Below are 15,604 nucleotides of genomic sequence, written 5' to 3' on the forward strand. Positions count from 1 at the left end.
CATTTTATATAAAATATAAAAGTAATTGCTTCTGAGAATTAATTCTTTGGAATTACTATCATATTCAAGGTGTTTTTGATGCATCTCTAATAAAATAATTATAGAAATTAATGATTAGATGATATAATTTCTAGAGTACTCGGATATATAGGGAACTAGAATAGATATTTTTATACTAAATTTTTAGTATAAAAGTACTTAAAGCAACTTTTTATAACTCTATAAACACTAGAACCATAGTATTAAATTTTTTGGAATATATTATATAACGTTATAACAATATTAAATTCTTAATAAAAATATTAAATTTTCTTTCAAATTTCCGTTTTTGTCTAGCAAAAATTATTATGGGAATTTTCAAAATCGTATTAATTTAAGAACAATATTACTGGAAATTCTTTTACAACTTTAATACTATATTTTTACTTCATATTAAGTTTAGTCATTAAAAATTTCAAATCATTTTTAATATTTATAAAGTTATAAGAATTTGTTACAAATACCTTTATACTAGAAATTTGGTATAAAGATATCTGTTCGAGTTACTTATACATCCGAGTATATTATAAGTTATATTAAAGATAATTTCAAATCTTTTTCAAATCAATAAACTCTTTCCTTTATTAACATGTTCACTTGAATATAATCAGAAAACTTGATTACATTCAATTATAATATAGAATATTAAATATTTGAATGATTTATTTTTTTGTGTTGTATATCTTATATCTTATAGAGCTTATTTTCAGAATAGAGATCTTTATTTCGAATATATAAATAGTTTATATTCATGTAGAATCTCTAAATTTCTAAATTCTAATATTCTTATATTGTTGAATAATATAAGAAGAATTCTAAAATAAAATGAAAAGAATCAAATTACCTTTACTTCTAGAAGCTTGAAACAATTTATATTACTTAAAAAAAATCATGGTTTCTATTATATTACCAATAAAACCCTTATTTTTATTCTAATTATTCTCATTTCAAAAAGAATATAATCTATTCTAAGATAGCTTAAATCGGATTCAATTAAGATCTTACTTTCAAGAGATATATAATTAAAAGAATTATTAAAATCAAAGAAATCGCTTATTATATTCATAATCTAATCCAAACAATCAAGAGCCCTTTAGTTTTAACATTATATAAAGTTATTGTTATTTGTATTGTACCCTTTTTTATTTATAAAACAAAAATATAATATAATAATAAATTAAAAGCATTTTATATCCAGTATATAAATTTATGATCTCAATTGTCCGCTTATTTGAAGTAGTATATTACTATGTTAAAATAAACGGTAATAACCTCAAATAGTATTGTTTCATGTATTAATATCCCAGATAGTATATAACAAAGTAAACTAGTACTATTTTGTCACACTATTACTAAATTTATATGCTAGCAAATCTTTATCAAGTTTATAACCCTTGAGGAATTGATAAAATATAAAGAAAAGATATATAATTATTAATTATTAATTAAAGATTAGAAAATTAATTAATATAAGTTTCAAAATTATCTAAACAAAAATTGAAATTAATATTGAATAGAGTAATATTTCAATCATAAGAGAACTAATATTGAAATTTGATTATTATAACTAAGTTTCTAATATAATTAATAACTATTTTCATTTCTAAGATACTTTAATACAAAATTTATAAATACATTTCTTGAATTGTAATCAATGACTGTATTTTTCTTTTTTCTCTGATTGATTCCTCAAAGATTGTGTGTTAAATCGAAAATTTAATTAGTATTATAAGTACTAATTAGGGTCGTTTTTTATATAATCCTGATATCTGAGGTGTTTGTGTATAGAATAATACTATTCGGGTTTATTACCATAAAATCAATTTTCATTCTTCCAAGTAGGCATATATTTTCTATATAAAAAATCATTTCAATTACTATCTTCTTTTGAAACTTAAATATCTTTTTGGTAAATATTATATTCAATAAAACCAAATTTTGTTTTGCTATGTATATTTAGACAATGAAAATTTTGTATTCTATAATCTATCGAATTATATCCTTACCTATTATGAAAAATAAAGAGACTAATAAACAATAAATTCTTAAAACTAAGATTTAATGTTTTGAAAAGATTTTTCCTAATATGATTTAGATTCGTATCATAATCCCTGTATTTCATATTAAAACACAGAATCAATTTAATAAAAAGAATTAACAAAAAGATTATTGTTACTGATTTTAAAGAGTAATAATCTGAGCTTTTTTTTTGGAATAAAATTGTAATTTTCTTGAATAAATTGAAATAAATCAATAATAAAAGGAAACTTGTTAGATATAGATAACGTTATATAATTTATTAAAACGAAAAATAGGTAGTTGTAGACACAAATTTCATTCATACAATCTATTACATCTTTGATATAAAAATAATAAAATTCTATATGTATCTTAAATATACATTTTCCTAAAATGTATTCAATCAATATTATTCACAACTTCATGTCAATGATATATGAATAATTTAATTTTAATACAATAATATATTAATTACTTTCAACGAATTTTCTACATTTATTAAGATATTTTCTATATTAAATTCACTTATTTCTTGATTGCATTAGAATTAAAGAGATTAAAACTACTAGTAAACTTATTAATCTTGGTTTTTAAGAATTCATTTGAAATCTAGTGTTTATTTGAAAGTCCATTACTAACTAAATGGATATTTTTCTTAGAAGGTTTCATTCTCGCTTAAAGTAATTTTAATTGATGTTTGTTTTTATTAAAAGCAAATTTTCCTTTTTTCCCCCCCTTATTTAAAAACATATCAATTAGAGATATGAAAACAATTATTTTTCCATGCTATTAATAGGTACTATTACTACTACTACTTTTTCGATTTCAATCATAATTTCCTTTTTGTTTTCTACATTTTTGAAATATTCTAAGGTGTTTTATCATTACCTAGGAACAAAATACGAGAGTATTATTAATACTACAAACTCAAAAGGCTTTCTCTTTATTCATTCTAATTTCAATATTTCGGTATAGCTCAAGCATAATCATTTCAAGATGGAATTATATATATTTTATAGAACATGCATCGAAATACTAAGATTTTTAATTAACAGTTTATATATTCTTACCTCTAAGTTTAGGAAAAATTTTACTTTATAAAACAAATAGGGTATTACATTAAATAAAGACCAATGTAAATTGCCAACAATAATATATTTGATAAGTGGATAAAAATGGATGTAAATTTACCACTATTTTTTTTCTAATTCAAACTTTTCATTTCACATTTATGAATTAAATCTTTTGATTATTTGATTTTTACATGAAACGTGCTCTTGTATTGTTCTTAATGTATTTGTTAACTTTTTAAATATTATGATATACTATAAGAGTAATCTATTTGTTATAAAATGAGGGGTTTACTTTCTATGTTCTCCTCTTTTCTTAGATCAGATATTTATGATTTCATGCCTTAATTGAACAAGCAGGGGTGTATTACAATATAATTACATTTTTAGTACTAATAGACTAACATGTCTATGGTTTCAATGGTACTGGTACTAATGGTACTAGTATCGATGAGGTAGTACTTGAATAATTCTAATATTTCTAAATGATGTTAGTATCATAGGTACTCAATCAAAAGCTCAGAGAACAAAGCTCAGAAAACAAACTTAAAAATAATTTATTTTATTTAATTTTATGAATAGTGTCAGAATATACTTGAATTAGTTTTAAAATCACGATATATGATCTAACAAGTAAGAAAACTGAGACTAATTCAAAGAATAGTTTTGTATTCAGCCTGTGTATGGAATTTAATCCTATCTTCAAAAATAATAATCTGAAGTCAAGATCACCAGTGGATGCACAGACTGACGGGAGACTAAAGAAAAAAGCAAAATTTCAAACCTAGATTCATCAAATTAGAAATTCAATTAAAAGTAAACATTATATTATATTTTATCCGAAGTTACAATTTATATTGATTGAATATCAAAATATAATGTTTTCAGAAATAGATTGAAAAACTTGGAATTTGAGCTCAAAAAACTCAATATTATACCTACTTATCAACAAGTCTTAATAAAAGATTACACATTTGATTTAAAAGCTTTCATATTACTTCTCTTAGTTTAATATTTCTTTTATAAAAAAAGTTCATATCGGAAAGTTAAATATTCATATTTCACAGAAGTTTGAAATTTAATTGAATTATTCAAATTATCTTTTTCGGTGTAAAATTTTACTTTATTCAGAAGCTATCCCAAAAATCTATACACCCGTTGGTGGATCATTTATCAATTGAATAATAAGAATATATATCAAATAGCTGTTATATTTTATATTTTATATTTAGATTCGAATTGATTAATTTAACATGTGTAAATATTATTGAAAATAAGAATTCATTACTTTTCTATGTTATTACCGCTCGTTCTGAATCTATCTACTACACAGGTATATAGGTTATTTACTTTCAATAAATGAATATAACATAAAATGTTACTTTTCTCAGTATAAAAGATACTCATACTTTGAATTTTCAAAACTTCAATTAAATAAAGATAAAGATTGAACCAAAATTTATTTGTATGTATTTAAAGAAACCTTTGAGATCTAAAGATCGCCAATTTTTACTTTTCAAAAACTATGATTGAAAGAATAGAAAAATAACTTTGACAAAGATAACAAACCTGTACAATAATATCACATAGATTACACCTTCTGATTAACATCATCATCACTAGTATTTTCAATTTTTTTGAACCATTTCAAAATAACTTGGCGAAAAGTCAAGATTTTAAGTTTATAGATTTTTCCGAAAATCTCAAATAAGACTGAAAATTTATAATAATCAATGTTTTCAGAAGAAAGAAATAAGATTTAATAGTATAATATATTTCTTTTTGGAAAACAATAAAACTAAAATCATTATAATAGATGAAACAAAACGATTTAAACCGACGTATATGAGATCTTGAAAGATGTTTACACTAAGCGCCATGCTATATCAATATACTCAGCTATTACCACAACAATGTTTACATGTTCAACACAGAAAAGTAAAATGAAAAACCATTGAAACTCTTTGAATTCGATATGCTTGAAGTATTGAGTATCTAATTAAAAAATCGAAACTGTTAGCACCACAATATACGTTTTTGTATAATTCATTTCGTAATTATGATACATAACTCAAATACTTCCAAAATAAAGTCAATTTAGATTGTTGATAGACTTTGGTGTTGGAATTAAAACAGAATTGAAAGCGAGTTCTCAGCTTTTCGGTTTACCTCATCCAGTATATTTTTTTCTTTATCCTATTAATATTAAATCCAATAAGCCTCCCTGCTTACAGTTTTGAAAAAGAAAGTATTAAAAAGAGTTCGTTTTAGATGTTGAATATTTTTATAATATCAACAGTATTATGATTGATTTACTCTGAATTGGAAATTTCAGATTATATTTCTTCTGAACGACCCAATTTCTCGTAGTTAATATAGTAGGAAATAAACTAATAGACCTTAATAAGCCACAGATAATGCATTGTTATTAATTTAATTTGAGAATTTTCTTATCACTGATTTACTGTTACTTGGAAATCTCACATCATTTTAAGTCCGAAGACTTCATTGATAAAAAATACTCATATATACAATCTTATTGATAAAACAAACTAATTATTCAAGAATCGACTGTGAATACAAAACCTTTAAAATTCTTTAAAACCATACCCAAAAATGAAAAAAGAAAGATTTGAATGTTTCTCTTTAGTTTAGAAGAATAATCAAAAAAAACTAAAAGTTTGAGCAGTTTAATGTTTTCGATTTGAATTTATAAATCCAAAGTTTCTTGGAACTAACAGTCTATAGATCTCTATAACTATAGAGTCGGAGATCTCATGATTCAAAATAATAGAGTTATTAACTAGTTCTTCCTCAAGGTTGAATAAATTTGATAAGAAATTCAATGAAGTATAGATTAAATTTTTTGGTTGAGAATTTATTGACAAATTCAATGGTGGTATCAAGCGTACCTAACGCAAGTTTCAAGACAGATTTTAATAGAGGGCTTCATGAAGCTTTAATGAAAAACATGATGAATTGAATAGATTAAATATATTTACTTGTTGAATGATATAATACAAAATAAGATATTCGATTACATTAGTCAAGAATTTGTAAACAGGGTAAGGATCTTATGTATATTAAAAGCAAAACTTCAGTGTTCCCCTTTTCATTTTGTTTATCATTTTGTTTTTAGTTAATCGCGTTGAATAATGAGAATGAATCTTTAAACAAACATTGGTGATCTAAACAAATCTAATGATTATAGAAAAAGAACAATTGAAGGTTTACCTTCTTAATAACCTTGTTGTTTATAAGGATTAAAGTTGGGTTTACAAAGAAGTCATTTCATTTGGAATCAATCACAATCCAGAATATCTGATTAACATAAAGTTTTTTGTAGTGTTCTTAATATGATAACAGTGTAATCTCATAATTTAAATTTCTTAACAAGAATTTTTTAATTCATATATTCAAACTAATTTCAATTGAACAAAAGAAGAAAAAACAATGACTATATAGAATAAATTAAAAGCTTTTATGTACTATCTCTTGTAGAATATTCACTTCAGAACTAAGATTTATATGAAGGATTCAAACTCAACTAGATTTAGTTTATAGGGCTCATACAATTAATTTGAAAGAGGTTATATTAGATACAATATAGCTCATATCAATGAAATCATCTTGGTATTAAAGCTTTTATAATATGATTATTGATTCAACATGTCATACAAATATAATTGATTCAAGAGTATATCAAAATGTGTCAAAAAATATTGCAAAAAATATATTATTAATATTGCAAAATCATATTATATTTGTAAAAGAAAGTCAATATTATAATTTCTTTCAATTAATTCAAATAACTAAACCAGTTTGGCCTGTAAGCTTTCAATGAAATTTCTTTTCAAACTTTCATAATAATATTAATAATTATGCTGTAATTTCTTAAACAGTAAGGAGTCGGGGGGATTGCGGGCCCCTGGTTAGGGAAAAGATTATATAAATAGATTTAACATTCTTGTAATGCTTTCAGGAAAATAAAAACAAAAATAATAATATAACGACAACACGCTGTTTATTAAAGTTAGAGGGTTGTAGTAATGATCAGCATTGTTAATGTTTTGTAGTGAATTTATCGATAAATATCATAAAAATCGATATAAAGATCATATCTTCTTCTACCACCTATCTTAATAAAATAAATAGAGGGATCTTATGATATAATTATAGTCCTAGTACTAATAGATTATACTTTCATGATTCCGCTCAAAATAGATTTAAAAGAGTACTTATATAGATTTAACAAGACTAGTACTGTAACTATTTGACTGGGGATTTAGAAAAACAAATTATTATAGATTATCTTCAATACCTAATACTGAATCGTTGATATAATATTAAAAAAAGTTATTGAAATAGTTTTAGAATCATAATATTATCAACTCTTTGATATCGAAAAAATTTAATAAATAACCAATGCTTTTTTCAAGCATTACTTTTATTCTTAGGAATCAATTTATAACATTGGTTTGGAAAATAAGTTATAGATCTTGCATCCTCTAAATTTTAGAAATTATACATTTATATAATTGTATTTATACGATACTTTGAAATTTATGGTATCCATTAAAGTCCTAATAATGCCTTAATATAATAAGCCATAATAGAATAAATAGTAATGCAACGACAGAAGTAACCTTCAGCATCTATATCTTTTTTTACTCGGTTTAGATATTATTAATTGTTTTTTAAATAGTAGTTTTCTTTCTTTTAAATTCATTCAAGAAGCTTTCTTGATATTAACTCTTGTAAATCTATTAGATTTCTCTAGAATTTTTGTATACGTTCAAAATATGGAAATTGAAATGTACAGTATTAAAACATATAGGGTACAGCTATAGGGATAATTAAATGATGTTCTCATCCTATTTTCATTATACTGAAGGTATATAGTGAAATCAAAAAAGTCTACGCGAAATTAATTCTTCTAATGAAGTCAAAAATTTCAATAACTGAATGTAAATCAGTATTTCGACACATTTCTTGAGATATTCTACTAAATTGTTTAGTCAAGAAGTAAATATGATATTACAAGACTTTTAAATATAGTTATTCTCAATTAAATGGAAAATCAAAATTATAACCTCGATTTCAGTTAAATATTAATCTTCATAAATAAAGAGACTCATGATAACTCCTATATTTTCTGAATAAGAAATAATCAAATTTATTTTCATTCGTATTATATAAAGAGCTAAAATTGAAACAGATTTCGATATCAATTCCTTTACAACAATCAAGCAAAATTCTCAGGTTTTTCAAAAATTATAATACACAGCCTTCTCAAAAAGAATGTATAATAAATAAAAATATTTTACACATTTTTTAAAAATATTCTAAGAAATTTTTGATGATTTTGAATGAAATGAATTTTAGCATAGAAAGATCTTGTATATAAGCTTAGTTTAATATAATATAAAGTATATTTAATGAACAGTGGGTACATAATACAAAGGCGTTAGAGGGATATTACTCAACTTTCTTACTTGTTCCATCAATATTGATGGTTTTGAATTCAAAATATTTCTGATATAATAGCCCTTATAATTGACTGTTTTGGGGGGGGTCTTTTCCTAACACATTAGAATAATTCTTTTGGATATCTTTTCATGATTGAGATTTTATCATTTTAGATACGGTTTTAGATATAATCTGAAGTGTATTGAATTAATTCTATTATATTAAAATATTCCAATAAAATTAGAAAATTCATATTGATATGAACATGTCTTGGTGAAATCTCGTTGAAATCAATCTCATTTTTAATATTTCTATTACACAAATCCCTCAAATATGGACTCTGAAATTATAGATTATTATAATTTTAAGTTATTCATGCATAGAATCATAATCTTTCAATAATAATATAAAACAAATGCTATTGAGATATTATAGTATATACCTTAAAAGAGCAAGTAGGAAAGCAGAATTGTGTTTTCATAATACTCCTATATTATTTTTATTCTTTATAACAGATCCAGAATATTACATTTAAATTCTATTTCCCGATAAAAAACGATATATGCATTTTTTATATAACAAGAGTAAGAGTTATTTTTTTTTACAACTATAATAAATAAAGATATTTTTAATATTGGATAAGCTCTATAACTATATTCGATAAGCTTTGTAATAATGTGTAATACGCTCTATACTATTGATTAGTCTTCAAATAGTTTTCATAGAAGTTTAATAGATTTATAATATTAGTCAATAGACAGAATCTCAAGATGACTTGGGGAAAAAAGGTATCATGCAAAAACTTGAATAAAATACTCAAAAATAACAGTAAGTTTTATTTCCTAATTGGCCTTCATGTAATATGAGCTTCTGTTATTTTAAAAATATAAGGCATTCTCAGAAACTTTCATGACTTCAAGCTTATCATTTAAACATAGATCAAGAAATGTTCCATTTTATAATACCTAATCATCTTAGAATACATATATATCAGTTTTTGAAATGGTATTATAACCGAATTTCCAGGAACTTAAAATCATTATTGTAAAAGTGTTTATTCTTTAATTTCATTTCCCAAATATTCCAGAGATTTTAATATTAAAATCTCAAGAGAACTTTCTTAATACTGGAACCATGGAAATAGAATCCAGAAGTTCTAGAACCGTAACTACACCATCACATATTTCTATTTCTTCTGTTGAGATTCTTTCATAGTTTTCGATGATGTTTTATAATCCTATTCTTATGATAAAATTACATGTTGTTGCATCTCTGAGGTTTATATTCTGATTTCTAGAATATTATACTTCTGATGAATTCTTAATCAAAAAGAGATTCTGCAATAGTTTTTATAAAAAGTGATTGAAACATAGAATCAAAATACATGTGGAATAATAAACAAAATCTATCTATACATTTCAAGAGAACAGATACAGATGTAGAATAATGTTCTCATGATATTACAACGTGGTATAATTGAAACACTGCTTATTGGTTTTTTAAATTATACTTTTCAGTCTTCAAAGCTATATTTAATAGATTCTATGTTATATGTTTCAAATCTTAAATATAAGTGATTTTAAAACAAAGTTCTATAAGTTAAGATCTGAGAGATCTAAGAAATCTAAGCAGTCGAAAAAATTTAAGAAATCTAGTTAACAAATATTAAACAATCTGTTGATAATGCTTTAAGTAAATATCTGATCAATCTATTAGTTATAAATGTATAAATTACTTAGATTCCTTATCATTCCTATTGTAATCTTTACAGATTAAATTCGGTAAAAATCGCTTATTTCGCTTCTCGAATTTCTATTTTCATTTTTTAAATTTTGATTTCATTCATTTGATTGCCTTGATGAATAGGATTTCATCTGAAAAGAGTTTACATTGCTAAAAGACTTTCATTTTGTAAGTTAGTTTTGACTCTTTCAGTTTCGTTTCATTGACCTTATATTTCTGATTTATTGATTTCAATTGGATTCTAGATTCTGATAATTGTGTACTAACTATTTGTGTTTCTCTGAGCTAGTCAGCTTATAATTTTGAGCCGTGTTCTAAAATATGTATGTTAGAATGATATTTTATATCTTGAAAATAGCATAGAATTCTTTTTGTTGTTTTCAAATAATACAAATTCGAATAAGAAGTGAATTCACTGATTTCAAAAATCGAAATTACAATACATAATTCAATATGTGATGTAATATACAGCAAAAAATCAACCAGAAATTGAGAAGGAACCTATTGAATTTCCAGCCTTTGTATATGTTTGATATATACATAATATATGCTTATGCTCATTTATTTATATAAAGAAGCTTTTTCTTTATATACAGAACCTCAAACGATACAATTATCTCATTTCATACTATGTTCTTTAATAAATCAAAAATATAGCATTTTATTCGCAGGTTATTATTTAAACTCTCTTCTTATTTTGTACCACAATTACAGATAATTTCATATGATTAGTTATTACATGTGAAAAGATAAAAGTATAGAATATTTTAGAACATAATACTAATAACAAAAATTCTGGAAATGAGACTTCTTAATTATCCATTGTTTTTTAAACATAGAAACTATCAATTTTGCTATTCAATCAATTCTAATTAATTCCAATATGCTGTAAGCTATCATAAAATCTTATAGAACAGAAGAGATATATCAATCTACTATACCATTTTTTTTAATAATATTCTTATTGATTCTTTCTTTGTATAAATAGTTCTATAACAACAAAGAGTCAAATTTCAAAAAGGATTTTCAAAAGGAACTGATAAAATGGTCTATAATAATCAGTAGTTCTTTCAAATTGTTTCGAAATACTACTTGATTTTTAGTTTTGGATCATATTTGATTAATAAATCATTTATGGATTCTAAGGATTAGATTTTTTATTATCAACTTAATGCCCTTAATATTTCATGAAACAGGTTAATGTACACTTCATGTTAAACTTCAAAGTTGAATTCAATATTTTTAATGTTATTAAAACTTTCATTATCATATTCGAGAACCCCATTGTCTCGAATACTGATATTTATTCTTTACTATTAGGAATTAGTATGATTTGAATAGGAAAGTGGATTAATGAACTAGAATTAATAAACTTTCATTAGTTTTAATCTATTCGCAGAAATTGATTCGATTGCTTTGAAAGATATTATATAACCTTTACTCAATAGAAATAATACAATAATAAGCTCAGATAACATAAAATCTCTTTCTATATATGATCAGAATAACTTAATATAGAAAAAATTAGTGATGAAAATACATAATTTTATCGAAAATATTTCATGGATTCATAGAGCAAATCAAGTGATTATATATTATATTATGTAATCATAAATTCTTATAACTAAATCATTTCTGTTATTTGCATATTTATAAAACCCTTTTTAATTATTTATAAATAACATACAAAACTTTCAATTAATCAACGCTTAATTTTTTAGCTGAGGAAAAAGAAAAGTTTATAGAAACGCCTATAAAACTATTTGAACGTATTATAAAATCCTAAAAGAAAATGAATTCAATTGAACAAGAAATTATTAGATTAAAGCGACTGAAAATTTTCAAATATTGTAATTAGTTTTAAAGTGAGCCCTGTAAAAATAATGAAATCAACTGAATGAACTAAAAGAATAAATAGAGATATATTCGGAGGTGTATTTGTAAGCAAGAGTATAAATAACTGATGCATATTTGCCTGGGACGTTTTTCAATATTAGAATTAGAATCAGAATTAGAATTGGAATTTAGATTTATATATTAGCTATAAGGGAAAAAGAATTAGAAGTTTATAAACTGATAGGATTTCAAAACTATTATAATAATTAATAAGAAAAAAGGAATTCTATGAATTTGTAGTCGGAAAATTCTTTTTCCCTAATGGCTAGTCTATAAACTTAAATTATAGAATTTGAAGTCTATAGCTTTAGAACCTTTGAAATATAACTAAAAGAATCAGGTAATAGTATTTTTATTATATTTTTATCATATCAGTGATATATATATATTATACTAAATTAAGGATATGGATTGAATACCATGTTTCAACTTAATAATACATTACATTGGGGTGCAATAGGAGTATTATGATTTTCTATTCATTTCCTTGAGAATACTTTACAAAAACTCTTTCTTGGTTTTTTCAATTTTAGGTCATTCCTTTTCAACAAACTCAATTGAATTTTTGGGGTTAAAAAGAATAGACAGATAGATAATCATTTAAAAGTACGATTTTTATAGTTTTATTAATTCTTGTATTTACAAGTTTTCTCTTATTTCTTTGTGGGTAAAAATAATAACGGGCTTATCAAAACTTTTCATAATTATTTTCCATATTCTTCAAAACCTATATTTATATTCTTATTATATATATAACTTTCGAAATTGTAAAGTTCAAAAATATTTCTATTGTTTAAATAGAAGTTTCAAGTTATTTAGGAATCTATGGTTTTTTTGAAAGGGTAGTCTATATATTTAATCAAATGGTGTAAAAACTAATCACAATTTTTAATAATAAATGTAACAATAAGAGATCTAATAATAATATAATGTTCTATAAACTGCGCTTGTCTCTCGTTTCTGGCTAGAATAGGGGCGCCGAAGGCAGCATTAGGTCTAAAAAAATCTAATAAGTCTAATCTCAAAAATTTGAATAATGATATCTTCGAATCATTCTTTTAATCAATCTCCTATTAAACCTCCTTTATCTTTATTAAATTTATCACTTCATGAACTTACAAGTCTATAAGCCAATAAATTTAAAATTCCTCATTTCAATTATGATGCACCTCGAGTTTCCGAATCAATTAGAAAAACATATTCGTTTTTTTTTTTGGAATTTCGAATACTTCAAAAACTTTCAATTTTGATTTAATCTTTTGATCAGTTAGTTGTTTTTTCAATAAATAACAATTTACTAAGATAAGAAATTTATCTTCAAAGAGCTCTCAACTTATTCAGTTGTTCTGTTTCTTTATATTTTTTTTTATTAATCATTCGTTCTCAATCTATTAATCGAGTGTATTAAAATTCTTCAATTAACATCTGTACTTTGACTACATATATAGAATTCATAATTTTTCTCGATTAATTGGCTTTGATTATGAAATTCATTTCAATATAGTCACATTAGGGTATTATATTAAAAAAACCCATGATCTATAAATAATAAACTATTTGAATAATAATAGTTTTAGAGATTGAAATGAGATTAGTTTATATCATATTATTTTAATTATATAAATCGATCAAAATTACAACAAAGATACAATTGAGTTATTATTATGTTTGTAATAATAAGACCACACTGATTACTTTTATAAATATGATTATTTAGAACTTTATTTTTTTGTGGTAAAAGAAAATCACATGTCATACTTTTAAGAGTAAAATTATTCAAAAAGTAAATATTAAAAATCGAAATAAAGGTAATTCCTTTGTTATCTTGAATGATATTTTACCAAAGAAGAGAGGTATTGAATATAAAGCTAGTATTATCTTGAGAAATATTAATATAATCAATCAACTAGTCATTACATTTAAAATTTAAAAATAAGTATCAATGATTCTTTACAGTATAAGTGAATTGATAGTAAAAATATACTGAAAAATCTATAATGTAAAAATCGAAAAAATATTGAATCAGTCGTCAAAATCAATTCAATAGTATTATTATATTATACAATAAGATCAATTATTAAGGTTAATTTAATAGTATTATTATATCAAATGAACGATAGATAATCAGAAGTACAAAATCTATTATATTATACAATATTACTATTATAAATGTAGTTAAGGTTGTATACAGAAAGTCTCTAATGTATATAATTCGATTTGATTTGAATCTGGAAAGTAAAAATAATATAAATCTGAAATATTGTAGAGATATAAGTGGTATTAAGATATAGAATATGATTATATAAGCAACTCAAAAGGAAGAGGTAAGGGGAGCATATATTTATATTTGGATTTCATAGGATTTATAGATTTATAGATTTATAGATTTATAGATTTATAGATTTATAGATTTATAGATTCTTTCATTAAAAGATTAATCAGTGGATTCTCAAAGCTTAAATCGAATAATATTATTATTGATACTCTAATGGAAAGACAAAAATCACCTTCCAGTCATAAAGAAAATAATATGAATTTGGATTTTACAAATGTGAGATATGTAATCTGATACACTTGAGATATATCCCTTTATATTCTTCTGATTTTTAGTTTGAGAAGGAGTTAATATACAAGTATTCTTCCAAAAAGCTTCATTGTTTCGAATCTTCAATCTAAATAATCCAATTTTTTAAAAATTTTCAGCACTCTAAAGACAATACAATACAATACAATACAATACAATACAATACAATACAATACAATAGAAATAGAAATAGAAATAGAAATATAAGCAAGTTCGTCATTTTTTAGTCTCAAAGAGTTGAGAAAAGAATTATTCAAGAAATTATCAAATCTGAGATTGAGAATCTACTCATAGCATTCATATACATATGCATATACATCAATAATACTAGCTACCATGGAAAAAAAATCTTCTAATTTCAAATTGCAAGGATATCGAAATTATCATTATTATCCACAAGAATTTTTTTTTATGCGAATCCGCAGATTTGAAAATTCTTGTTCCCCAATGGCCAGTGTATTAGAGAATTATCTGGGCATACTACATTCTGAAAATCCATTACAACCGCAACGAACATTGTGGTTTACGTCATGATCAAGCTTTCAGAATTAAAGGGTGCAATCCGGCACATTGAATATCGTGACATGTGAATCTCGCGCCCCTTGGGACATAATAATAGATGATATCAAGTTGAACAATGACTAGAATTGACTGCTCGAGGTTTAGACGTACTGAGTGGGATGTATTTACAGAGCATGCAGGATATGCATGCCGATCCACATTATGTGCCATACAATACAGAAACGCTATGAACAATTATGCATCATTTGTCTCGACCCCCAAC

The sequence above is a fragment of the Botrytis fragariae genome, assembly GCF_013461495.1.
Source record: "Botrytis fragariae strain BVB16 chromosome Unknown tig00000101, whole genome shotgun sequence".
Taxonomy (NCBI): Eukaryota; Fungi; Ascomycota; class Leotiomycetes; order Helotiales; family Sclerotiniaceae; genus Botrytis; species Botrytis fragariae.